Raw genomic sequence first — 13,061 nt, 5'->3', positions numbered from 1 at the left:
CAGAAAATAATGCATCCTTTCTCCTATCAGGCCACTACTGTAAGGGTCTGTTTCAATCTAATCTGTTTCAAACTGGGCTTTGTTGCAATTTTACTTAGATTAGTTTACAAGGGATTTAAATATTTTGAGAGCAGGATTAGAACATCTCCTTTAGCACAACCTGGGATACAAACACCAGGGAGACTCTGGAGATTTTTTTAATGCTTTGAATCCCAGTCACCAACTTTCAGAACCATGAGCTATCTCTGCTCTGCAGCCTGACCACCAGTGTTTGGGTCACTGGGGAGTTACCTTTTCTTTCTAGCCCCACTTCTAACTTTATGTACTTCAGGAGATCACTCTGAACTCTGATGTTCTCTCTAGTTTTTAGAGGGCTGCAGCAATGGCAAAGACCTGAAGTGTCTAGAAGGGATTTTGTTCCACCTGTGCTGCTCTTCCCTCAGCCTTCAGGGAGCATCTTCAGTGCATTTGGGGGAATATCCAGTGGGAGATTCAGTGAGACTTATGCCAGCCTTCAGTGGGCTATAAATTCTCCTATACTTACGCCAGCCTTCAGGGGGCTATTACTTTGTAGTCAGGAAAACCCCATACATCTAGGTGGAGGATTTGTTCACTTCAGATGCTCTCCTCTAGCATTCATCAGGCCACTTCATTGCACTTGGAGAAGGTCCTTGCCTTTCTCTTAGGAAAGACCCCATGTTTCTCAGGGGAATTTCTGTCAGCTCTCTTGCCCAGTTCCCACCTTTGAAATTTTTTCCCTGTGCCCTTAATAAAGAAAGATGAGGTTGGCAGGTTGATACTGACACATTCCATGACTGAGTACCCACACTAGTCCCCACGTGGTCATTAAAATCCACAGTCGACTTGGTTTCTCTTTAACCCTGTCTATGGTGGGATCTTCTCTTTCCTACTGTTCTCCCAGTGAGGAACACAACCATATGTCTCCTTTCTTCTCAAATATAACTCACACAGGCTTCTTTGCATCTTCAGCTCTCTCATGGATTTTCTTTAATTATGATTTCATACCTTACCCAGCTTATTCTTGTTACTTAGGTTAAAAAAATAAGCTGCATCAAGAATTGAAATTTTCAGACTTTCTACTGAGTTTTAGTTCCACAAAACTCAGCTTCTCCATTGTAAAACAGGTGCCACCTACCCTCAAAAAGCTGTGAAGATTAAATAGTAAACAGTAGTCAAATATCTAAAAATGGGGAAGGGGGTAAAATGCCTGTTTTGATCTAGACACAACTCACCTACCTGTTTGCTTCATCCCCCTTTCTCACTATCCTCCATGGCTCTAATTTCCCTTCAGTAAGTACCTTCAAAGTCTCATGTGCACTAGCCTCTGAACACACTGTTCTTTTTTAGGAACACTTGCTACCTCTTCCCTCATTTTTCCTTCTTAACTCTTACATGTTATTTCTTCTGGGAAAACTTCCCTGACTCTCACCCCTCCAGCTAAATGCTTCCCCATCAGAGCACTTACCGCTCTGTATTACAACTGTGTATTACATGTATACACTCCTCACTGGACATACTAAGTATTTGTTCATAAATAAATAAATGAGTGAATGAATAATTCACTCTGAATAGTGCTTTTCTTTGTTTTGGAAATTTTTATCAGACACCTATGTGGTACACAGCATGATGCTAGATGCTCTTTGAACAACAATGTATATCTATAACACACAGCTCCCAGCCTTAAGGAATATAACATCTATTTGGCAAGAAGGGAGATAAAAGAAAATAGAGGACACTTTAAAAAGCAATCAAATATTCAAAAAAAATAAGGTGGTCATATAGAAAAAAAATAATTTCAATTAGGAAAGATAAGATCAACTTTTAAGAGTACCAAGTGTTGGTGATAGAACAAAAGATATAAAATCTGAGAATAAGCCTTTATGTTTGGCAGTTAGGAGGTTAGCAATGAACCCTGAGAGAAACTTCAGAATTTGGTGACAATAGAAGCCAGATTTCAGGGCATTTGGAGTGAAATAGTGGTGAGGAAGCCCAGTCCGTGGGTGGAGACCACATATTCAAGAAGTTTTTGGCAAGGAGAGAACAGAGGACAATTCTTTTGGAGGCAATAGATCAAGCCAGCTTAAAGGCAGATGGGAATGATCCTACAGGGAGGAAGAGAGATTGAAAATGCCCAGGAAAAGCAGCACCTGATAGAACATCATTCTGAAAGAGGTGACAGAAACTAGCACTACCTAGTGGAGCCAGGAGTGAGCTTAGCAAAGAGTGACTCCTCCTTCTTCAAGACAGGAGGAGAATAAAGGCAGAGACTTTGAGGGAGCAGGTGGAGAAGAAGAAACTGCCAGATGGCTTCCATCGTCTCAGAAAAGCACAAAGCAATACCATTTGCTGGGAGGAAAAGAGGACTGTGGGAAACTTAAGGAGAGTGGAGAAGGTCTGGAAGAACTAATAGGAAGAAGTGTCCTCTCTTGGAACACGGCCTATGTCAGATTGCCCTACAGTCAACAAAACAGTGCAGATACATAAAGGACACATGACATAAAACCTTCCCCTGTGATTGGGCTGGTTTCTCCCAGACAGGCTAAAGAATTCTGATAGGAAAGACAAAGTCATTTTCAAATACCTCCTATGGTAGAGTAGGGGGGAAAAGAAGGAAAATAAAACCCAGAGGAGTGTCGCATCAGATCCCACAGTATAGGAGAAAAATGCTCAGCATCTAATCAAAAAGGTAAAGACCAAGCTGAATAGTGATGACTGAAACAGGAGCTTTGAAGCAAACACAGAAACAGAGATAGGTATCAGAGTTCTAACTAGTGAAGTTCAGAGAACTCTTATTATTTCACAACACCCCAGGCTGTTTGGCTATATTTTTATCAAGCCATCCACAATTGCAGCCATTCTCTTCCTAGAACATATTAAAGGTATGTTTGGCCTTTGGCATCAACAAACAAGCAGGTGGTGGCACAGAGAAATGTGTCACAGCCAGCAGGGCTCAAGGTCAATGTCAGGATCTAACACAAGACAAGTTCACAGTCCTGGAAAGGGCTAAACCACTGAGGTATTACCAAACAGAACTGGCACAAAGGGGCAAGTCAAAAGCTTTACACTAGAATTGAGATTGCATTCTGAAGGTTAAAAAGGTAGGGTAGTCCATGTATTAAAGAATTTGGGACAGAGAAGTGACCAGGACTAAAAAATATGACTAATCTTGGGCTCTAACTAGTTACAAGGGTCACATTAAATTAGTTTCTCCTGCCACCATCAACATGAGTTTGGGAACTCCAAAAGGACTGAGCCAGCAGTGACAATGTATAGGCCCAGGACGTGGTGCAGAAAGATTCCGGAGACAGAATCCAAGATTTGGTTGGCCAGAGAGAAGCTACTACACAAGACTCATGAACTAGGTCTAGAACCACAAAGTCAGGGAAGTGGAAATAATCATCATAACAGCACATAGAAAATAAAGAATACTGGTCTGACATAAGTAGACACTAAGGTATTTCTGAAAAGAGAAATGTAAATAAGATGGGATAATTGTGACTGCCCACAAGGAATTCTGTGCTCCCAATTTTTAAGGCCTGTGTTCAGCCTCGGAAACAAGTAGACCTCCACAGGGGCATATAGTATAGGAACCAAAAAGACACAGGAATCAGCACAAGGAAGCTTCTAAAGTGAGGTCACATGCTATATAAGTAAAGCTGGGCTGAAATCTGAGAGCCTTTCCGATCTTAGGAAATTAGAATTGAGAGAGGACAGTTTGGTGAGAGTGACCACAGGTAACAACTAAAATGTGCAGTGGACAGATTTGCTGCCCAGCATCCCTCCTCTTACCTTATGAGGAAATATCCTTCCACCTGTTTCTCGATGATGTTGGGCATGGGTTTGTATATGAAGGCACAGTGCCTCCAAGTACCATCTTCCATTACACAAGCTGAAAGAACCCAGATCCCAGTTCTTCCTATATTTTACCATCCTAGAAAAGAGGCACTGGTTTCTTCGCTCATCCAATCAGACTCTACGACTTTGAATCCTGAACACATAAGACAAGGAGGTGGGGACTGGTGGACACTGCAGTGGACAGTAAGAGGATCCTTGATTCCTTCTAATTTTCTAAGTCTATGCCTGATCTCATCAATTCTCTGAGCCCCTCATATCTTTCCAATCTATGCCCTTTCTGGGTAAAATTATAACAGACAGTTTCAATCACTTGCAATCAAAACTGCAAATTGATACACACAGTGGTAGACGGTCAGAAGGATGAGAACATATCTAGTTGTTAGCAAGGGCAATATTGATGTAACTGACCTTGAAACAGAGATTACACTAGAAGTCCAGAACACAGAGAAAGAAATTACCATTGAGGTGAAACCGAGGAGTCAAAAGGTAAGAAAGTTGTGGGCATGAGTGGGTTTTAGAGAGAGAGAAACTACGTAAGTTAGCGGGGGCTTTGGAAAGGATGAGAGTCTGGTGGACACACAGAGTTTACTGTCTAGCAAAGAAAAGAAAGTAATATAAATAATTACCACAAAACGTGATAAGTGTCACAGTTAAGAATGTGAGTTTTGAAGTAAAAATAAATGTATTTAAATTCCACCCCTCACGAGTTATATGAATTCTGAGTACCTAAGTTCCTTTATATGTAAAATGTGATAGTATCATATACATGGAAAACAATTCAAATAGTGCAGAAAACCTGGCATAGACTCAAGAAACTGTTATTTCTTTTTATAGAGAATGTACGGTGCTCCGTGGAAGCATAAAGCCATTCACCTAACCTGGTCTTGGAAAAGGAGCAGAAGTTAGTGGTAACAAAGGAAGTGGTATTTAAACTAAGACCTGAAAGATGAATAATAACAACAGTGGCAATAATTACTAACATTTATTGAGCTCTTTCATGTGCCAGGAGTATTAACCTCCTTTACTCTTCACAAGAGCCCTACAAGACAGGCACCAGTATTATCTCCATTTTGCGGATGAAAGAATGTGCTCAGAAGTTAAGTGCCTGCACCAAAATCACTATGTTAACTAGACAATGGGGAAAATGAGGAGCGGGAGAGGGGCAGAGGGCTAACATATTCGAGACTACTCAAAATAAACTTCTGATCTGCAGTCCTGTGAAATTCCTCATTGCCACAGACCCTACCTTCACCCCTTCAGAGTGGAGGTATTTTTCTGCCTACAAACATCCTCAGTTTTACAACATAAGATGTTCAGAGGACACAATTCCTTAGATTAAATTTTGTTTTCCACCATACTTTTCAAGAGTTGTATTTTTCATAATCAAAGAGTAACTGATGTGGTTACTGATCATGATGAAATTAATAGATTTTAATTTGACTCGTGCCAGAGCACGTCTCAAAGCTGGCTCTCAAAATCCTGCTGTTTCCTCCTGCTTCTGATTTAAGAAAAAAACATGCTAAACACTCTCCTTTCTGTCCAGAGAGGCGCCACATTTGTCCTGCACACTCATCAAAGAAAAAAAAAAAAATGTGCTCTCGTCTTTTCCCGATTTGAGCCCCGACTTCATTACTAAAATGTGGTGTCGGCTGAGGTGGGTGACTGGGGCAGCTGTTGAACATATGCCTTGCAACACACAACAGCCCACAAGTCCAGGAAGTGAGGGATGCTGTATCCCTTCAACACTGAAGGGGAAATTGTAAGTAAACTTAAAGTAATTACCCAGTTGGAACCTGTCCAGGCCATGTTCAATGCAATTGAAAGCTTTTGTCCTTGATGCCAACCTTCTCCAGCTTAGGGAGGTCAGAGAATTTGGAGTATTTTCACCACTCTGTGCTGCAGAGACCTGATCTGCTTTGAAGATCTGTCTGAAATTCACTGAGGTCGCTGAGGGGAGGGATTACCGCCTTCCCAGCCAAAGAACATCCTGTCTCCTGAGAGTTAATATCATTTCAAATGCTCTTTGGTTCCTGTTAAATATTGCTGCTTTCTCTCTTCCTGTGTGTAGTGGTGAACAGAGCGCCTTCCACAGATATCATCCTACTGAGCAGCACAACAACCATGTGAGAGAAACAGGGCATGTATTCTCACTCTCAATTCAGAGACAAGGAAACTTGACGACAGAGAGCATAACTGATTTAGTGGGGATGGAGTCATGGTCTTCTGAGTTTTGTCATCTGGGCAGTTAGTGTTCGTTTTTCTTTACCCAATTTCGCCTCTAACACCATGATTCCCAATTATGATGGTTAATTTTAGGTGTCAACTTGACTGGGCCAAGATTAATTTATTTCTGGGTGCGTTTGTGAGGGTTTTTCCAGATGAGATTAGCATTTGAATCGGTGGACTCAGTAAAGCAGACTGCCCTCCCCAGTGTGGGTGCACACCATCCAATCTATTGAGGGCCTGAACAGAACAAAACTTGGAGGGAGGAGGAATTCACCCCTTTGCTTCCTGCTTGCCTGCTTCAGCTAAGACACTAGCCTTCTCATGCCCCTGCACTGGGGTTTACAACACTGGCTCCCCCAGTTCTCAGGCTATCAGGCTCAGACCGGAATTATGCCACCACCAGCTCTCTTGAGTGTCCAGCTTACAGACAGCACATGGTGGGACTTCCTAGCCTCCATAATCACATGAGTCAGTTCCTCATGATAAATCTCTTCCTTTATTTATTTGTTTATTTTGGGTTCTGGTTCTCTGGAGAACCCTTGTTAATACACAAACCGACCCTCATTTGGGCACATCTGAGGTTTGTTTTTTTTTTACTTGCCTCAAAGGTCTTCAAGAAATAGCCCCTCAAAAATATTTTTGTCAAGATAAAAGTCACAGTAAGTAATATTTTTAAAGATAGACAGGCTTCTGGATCTTATGAGGATGATGACCGAGTACTTGCTGACTCCTTCAAATTCAACCTGGAGTATATGAATAAGCAGGAGGAACATGTGACTCTTTGGAGCTAATAAAAGAGCATGTGAATCTCATGGGAGGCTGGAAGATGTTTTGAACTGGTACATGGGGAGTGCACTGCATCCTGAGATAAAAGGCTGTGAGACGTAACAGTGAGAAAGAAGACTGGAGAAAAGCTTTTCACTGTAGCTCTTGACTTTCTCCCTCACTGTTCTGAGAAAATTATCACCAGCCTCCACCCCCCAAAAGTCCTTTTACATTCCACACAATCGTTGGCAGTGAAATAAGCAGTGGCGACACATGCTGGCGTGAGGAGATGCCGAAAGCGGAGCAGCTGACCAGGCCCTCCTGGAAAGCCACTGCCGGAACATGTAATGCTGTGTGTGTGTTAGGAAAAGGCACCCCTGCCTCCAGACAGGCACGGCCTCACACCAGGGTACACAGCTTGAGAGTGGAGGTGGGTGGCAGCATCCATTCCCCCCTCCCATGAATGGGAGCCACCTGCACAATTATGAGCAGCAGCCTTAGCCTTTCAGTATCCTGACCCCCACCAACTCCTCCCCCAAACTCCCTTGCCTGCTAGAATTACACTCTGTGGAGAGTGACTCATCCCAAGACTGCTTCTCCCCAATAATTTGATTTAAAGGAGAACCCCACCCAAGGAAGTTGCCCAGGGGACAGGCAATAAAGACAATGATACAAAGTGCTTTAATGGTGCCCGTTGTGCTACGGCCTAGGGCTCAACACATCCCATTGTTTAAAATGTGTCTAAATAGAGACTAATATTGATAGTTGGCCTTGTCCAACAAATATTACCAGGTATATTAGCTGATATCCACAGCAGAACATGAGTTTATAAACCCAAATAACTAGAGTCTAGTAAAGAGAGACAAAAACAGAACATCATACGCTATCTGAAGCAGCAACATTTCAACAAATGGAAGAATACAACATTAGTAAGATAACTAGGCTTAAGGAGATATGGGATGATATTAGTGAAGAATAAGATATTTTACAAAGCAAGTGAAATACTAGATACAAAAAAAAATATGTAGTTGTAATACATAACAGGTGGAATGGAGCTAGAGAAAGAATTAGTGAATTGGATCAGAATGAGAAATTCTTCATAAAAGCAACAGGAAAGGACAGAAAATATAATTAGAGAAAAATTTTAAAGCTAGGACTATGGAACACACAAGTAGAAGTATCCAGATAATAGGAACCCTGAGGGAATGGGGTGGAGAAATGGAAAAAGCAAAATATTTGAAGAAATAATGTAGATTAATATTCCAGGATTAATAAATGGTAACACCCTTCAGAACGAAAAGGTTCTTAGAGGACCCAATAGGACAGATAAGGAAAAACCCATAAGGAAAAAAACAGGAAAAAAAGGAAAAAAACAGATAAGGAAAAATATTTAAAGCTTCCAAAATGGAAGGGTAAAAGGTTCCCTGTGAAGTAAAGAGTCAGGTTAACACTAGAATTTTCAAGAACAATGAAAACATGATAATGGAATTTTTTGGAATGTAATGGAGTATAATTTTCAAGCACTGAAGGAAAATATAATTTCAAAACTAGAATGTTATTATAATTCACGTATGAGGGCATAAAAATATTTTCAACTTTTTAAGACTTCAGGAGGTTGACATACAAAAATCCCCACTAAAACCACTCTTGCAGAATATACTCAAATAAGAAAAAAAAGCAGAAGTGCTGCATGATATAGGCAAAGGAAACACAGCTGAATAGTCTTGATGTTCAAGTTGGCTCTTTGAACAAATCAAAGCAATAGAAAGTAAACTCTGGTAAAACTGATCAAAGAATATTGGAAATATACCAGTAAATAAAATACAGGGGAAAAACAGCAAATAACTATAAATACAACAAAGATCTAAATAATAATACTGTAAACTACACATATTAATAACTTTGAGACATAGAAGAAATAGAAAATGTCAAGTGCCAAAATTAGTGCAAGGTGAAATAGAAGACATGAATGGGCAGATAAGTATATATTTAAAAGGCAATATTTAAGTTAAAGACCTCTCCTTCCAAAAAAATTTATAATCCCCACGTTCGGATTATAGTGAACTGCCAAAATTCTCAAGATTGGCTATTTCCTAAGTTGTAAAAATTTTTCAAGAGAAAAGAAAAAGCAAAAAAAAAAAAAAAAAAACCCAGCTAACTTAATGAGGCAACAATAACCAATATTTTCTTTAAAATCAAATAAAGATAATATAAGAAATTAATCATGTTAAATGTAGATGAAAAATCTAAATAAAACTCTTGCTAAATGGTTAAACATAAACGCATCTTAATGATCTAGTAATTATGTGGTTTTAAAGATCTTTCCTTTGAAAGGTACATACTGAAGCATTTTTTTATGAAATGGAGAATGTCTGGAATTTGCTTCAAATGATCCAGTCTGGGGGGTGTGAAGAAAGGGCAATAGTTGAAGCAGATGGACCATAGTTGATAATTATTGAACCTAGGTGGTAGGTATATGAGATGGTTATATTATTCTCTGTACTTTTTATTTTTAATTTTGCACAAGAAAAAACAAAAAATGATTATTAGTCATTCCAGTATTGAAAGAGTAGTTTAAAAAAATCAGAGAAATCTATAAATGTAATTTATAATAGTAACAGACTTAAAAATAAAAATATGATTCTCTCAATTAATTCAGAAACAGTATTTCACATGGTTCAATATCTCCATTTATGACATTAAAAAATATATATTCTTATCAAATCAGAAATCCAGACAACTTCCTTAACTTTTTAAAGGTCATATCACAAGAACCTATAGCGACATTATAATTAATGAATAATTTTGGGCATTTTCCCTATAAAATTGACAGCAAGAAAAGAAAGTCATTATTAGCACTAACATTTTTTAACATAGTATTAGAAGTTCTAGCCAACACTATACAGAAAGAAAAAAAAAGACGTAAGACGGAAATAAGGCATTTCAAGAAAGAGACATAACTGTCATTATTTACAGACTGATTAAAAAGAGAATTCAGCAAGTCTGGAAGGTACAAGATCAATTTATAAAAGTTAATAGGATTTTAATATCATAAAGATGTTAGTTCTCCCCCAAATTAATCTATAAATGCGATGCAATCTCATTTAAATTACCAGCTGGAATTTTGAGAAACTCAATAAACTCATTTGAAATCTTACATGGAAAATTAAAGATCCATAAATATTTAAGTCAACCTTGAAAAAATAAGCTTAGACCTTTTGCAGAAGATGGCAGCGCAGGAGGACGCTGGGCTCACTGCGTCCTGCGGCTCACTTACATTCCACACACACCGGCCTAAATAACCCAGAAAACCACCAGAGGACTAGCAGAATGGATTCTCCGGAGCCAAGCGTAGATGAAAGGCCCACGGAAGAGGGTAGGAAGGGCAGAGAGGCGGTGCATGCTACATGGACTGGCGGGAGGGAGCCGGGGCAGAGGGGCAGCCCGCCAGCAAAGCAGAGCCCCCGAGTCTGACTTGCAAAAGCTGAGGGACCAGTCGGAGTGTGTTCTGACAGCGAGCGGGACTTAACATCAGGAAGGTTATAAGTTAACAGCTCTGCTCGGAGAGCGGGAGGGCTGGAGGACAAAGGGAGGGAGAGTTGTTGAGCCCCGGAGGACAGAGCGCAGCTTGGCAGGGAACAAAGGTGCTCACCAGCACCAGCGCCATCTCCCTCACCCATCCCCCAGCCAAAGTCCCAAAAGGAACCAGTTCCTGTCAGGGTACTTGCTTACATCCGCAAACACCCAACGCTTCTGCGGACCCATCCCTCCGGCAGGTCTGCCTCCCTCCTGGTGCCACAGGGCCCCTCCGAAAGCAGACCTCCGAAGGAAAAGCGAGCTGAGCCTGCCCCTCCCACCCCTGTGCACCTTGCCCATCCACCCAAGCTAATACAACAGATCCCATGGAAGCAGCACCACAAGCCTGGCAGGGTGCAAGTAGCCCAGATGGGCCACGCCACCCCACAGTGAATCCCGCCCCTAGGAGAGGGGAAGAGAAGGCACACACCAGTCTGACTGTGGCCCCAGCAGTGGGCTGGGGGCAGACATCAGGTCTGACTGCGGCCCCGCCCACCAACACAAGTTACTCAAGACAGCACAGGGGAAGTGCCCCGCAGTTCCACACCACTCCAGGGACTATCCAAAATGACAAAACGGAAGAATTGCCCTCAAAAAAATCTCCAGGAAGTAACGACAGCTAATGAACTGATCAAAAACCATTTAAACAATATAACAGAAAGTGAATTTAGAATAATAGTCATAAAATTAATTGCTGCACTTGAAAACAGTATAAAGGACAGCAGAGAATCTATTGCTACAGAGATCAAGGGACTAAGGAACAGCCAGGAGGAGCTAAAAAATGCTATTAATGAGCTACAAAATAAAATGGAGACGATCACGGCTCGGACAGAAGAGGCAGAGGAGAGAATTGGTGAACTAGAAGATAAAATTATGGAAAAAGAAGCTGAGAAAAAGAGAGATAAAAAAATCCAGGAGTATGAGGGGAAAATTAGAGAACTAAGTGATGCACTAAAGAGAAGTAACCTACGCATAATTGGTATTCCAGAGGAGGAAGAGAGAGAGAAAGGGGCTGAAGGTGTACTTGAACAAATCATAGCTGAGAATTCCCTGATCTGGGGAAGGAAAAAGGCACTGGAATCCAAGAGGCACAGAGAACTCCCTTCAGACAGAACTTGAATCGATCTTCTGCATGACATATCATAGTGAAACTGGCAAAATACAGGGATAAAGAGAAAATTCTGAAAGCAGCTAGGGATAAACATGCTCTAACATATAAAGGGAGACCGATAAGAGTAGTGACGGATCTCTCTACTGAAACTTGGCAGGCCAGAAAGGAATGGCAGGAAATCTTCAATGTGATGAACAGAAAAAATATGCAGCTGAGAATCCTCTATCCAGCAAATCTGTCATTTAGAATAGAAGGAGAGATAAAAGTGTTCCCAAACAAACAAAAACTGAAGGAATTCGTCACCACTAAACCAGCCCTATAAGAGATCCTAAGGAGGATCCTGTGAGACAAAGTACCAGACACATCGCTACAAGCATGAAACCTACAGACATCACAATGACTCTAAACCCGTATCTTTCTATAACACTGAATGTAAATGGACTAAATGCGCCAACCAAAAGACATAGGGTATCAGAATGGATAAAAAAACAAGACCCATCTATTTGCTGTCTACAAGAGACTCATTTTAGACCTGAGGACACTTTCAGATTGAAAGTGAGGGGATGGAGAATTATCTATCATGCTACTGGAAATCAAAAGAAAGCTGGAGTACCATACTTATATCAGACAAACTAGACTTTAAATTAAAGTCTGTAACAAGAGATGAAGAAGGGCATTATATAATAATTACAGGGTCTATCCATCAAGAAGAACTAACAATTATAAATGTCTATGTGCAAAATACAGGAGCCCCAAATATATAAAACAATTAATCACAAACATAAGCAACCTTATTGACAAGAATGTGGTAATTGCAGGGGACTTTAATACCCCACTTACAACAATGGATAGATCATCTAGACACATGGTCAATAAAGAAACAAGGGCCCTGAATGACACATTGGATCAGATGGACTTGACAGATATATTTAGAACTCTGCATCCCAAAGCAACAGAATATACTTTCTTCTCGAGTGCACATGGAACATGCTCCAAGATAGATCACATACTGGGTCACAAAACAGCCCTTCATAAGTACACAAGAATTGAGATCATAGCATGCATACTTTCGGACCACAATACTATGAAGCTTGAAATCAACCACAGGAAAAAGTCTGGAAAAGCTCCAAAAGCATGGAGGTTAAAGAACACCCTACTAACGAATGAGTGGGTCAACCAGGCAATTAGAGAAGAAATTTAAAAATATATGGAAACAAACGAAAATGAAAATACAACAATCCAAAAGCTTTGGGACGCAGCAAAGGCAGTCCTGAGAGGAAAACACATTGCAATCCAGGCCTATCTCAAGAAACAAGAAAAATCCCAAATACAAAATCTAACAGCACACCTAAAGGAAACAGAAGCAGAACAGCAAAGGCAGCCTAAACCCAGCAGAAGAAGAGAAATAATAAAGATCAGAGCAGAAATAAACAATATAAAATCTAAAAAAACTGTAGAGCAGATCAACGAAACCAAGAGTTGGTTTTTTGAAAAAATAAACAAAATT

General features: G+C 40.5%; 1 long non-coding RNA gene across 1 annotated transcript in view; it reads right to left on the bottom strand.

Annotated features, from left to right (window-relative positions):
• LOC123585029 overlaps nucleotides 1-13,061 on the bottom strand; it is a 125,756-nt gene that overhangs the window by 10,904 nt on the left and 101,791 nt on the right. The window lies entirely within an intron of this gene.

Source organism: Leopardus geoffroyi, chromosome C3, assembly GCF_018350155.1.
Source record: "Leopardus geoffroyi isolate Oge1 chromosome C3, O.geoffroyi_Oge1_pat1.0, whole genome shotgun sequence".
Classification (NCBI taxonomy): Eukaryota; Metazoa; Chordata; class Mammalia; order Carnivora; family Felidae; genus Leopardus; species Leopardus geoffroyi.
Note: the sequence above shows the minus strand (reverse complement) of the source record. Positions and strands in the feature narration are given on the sequence as shown.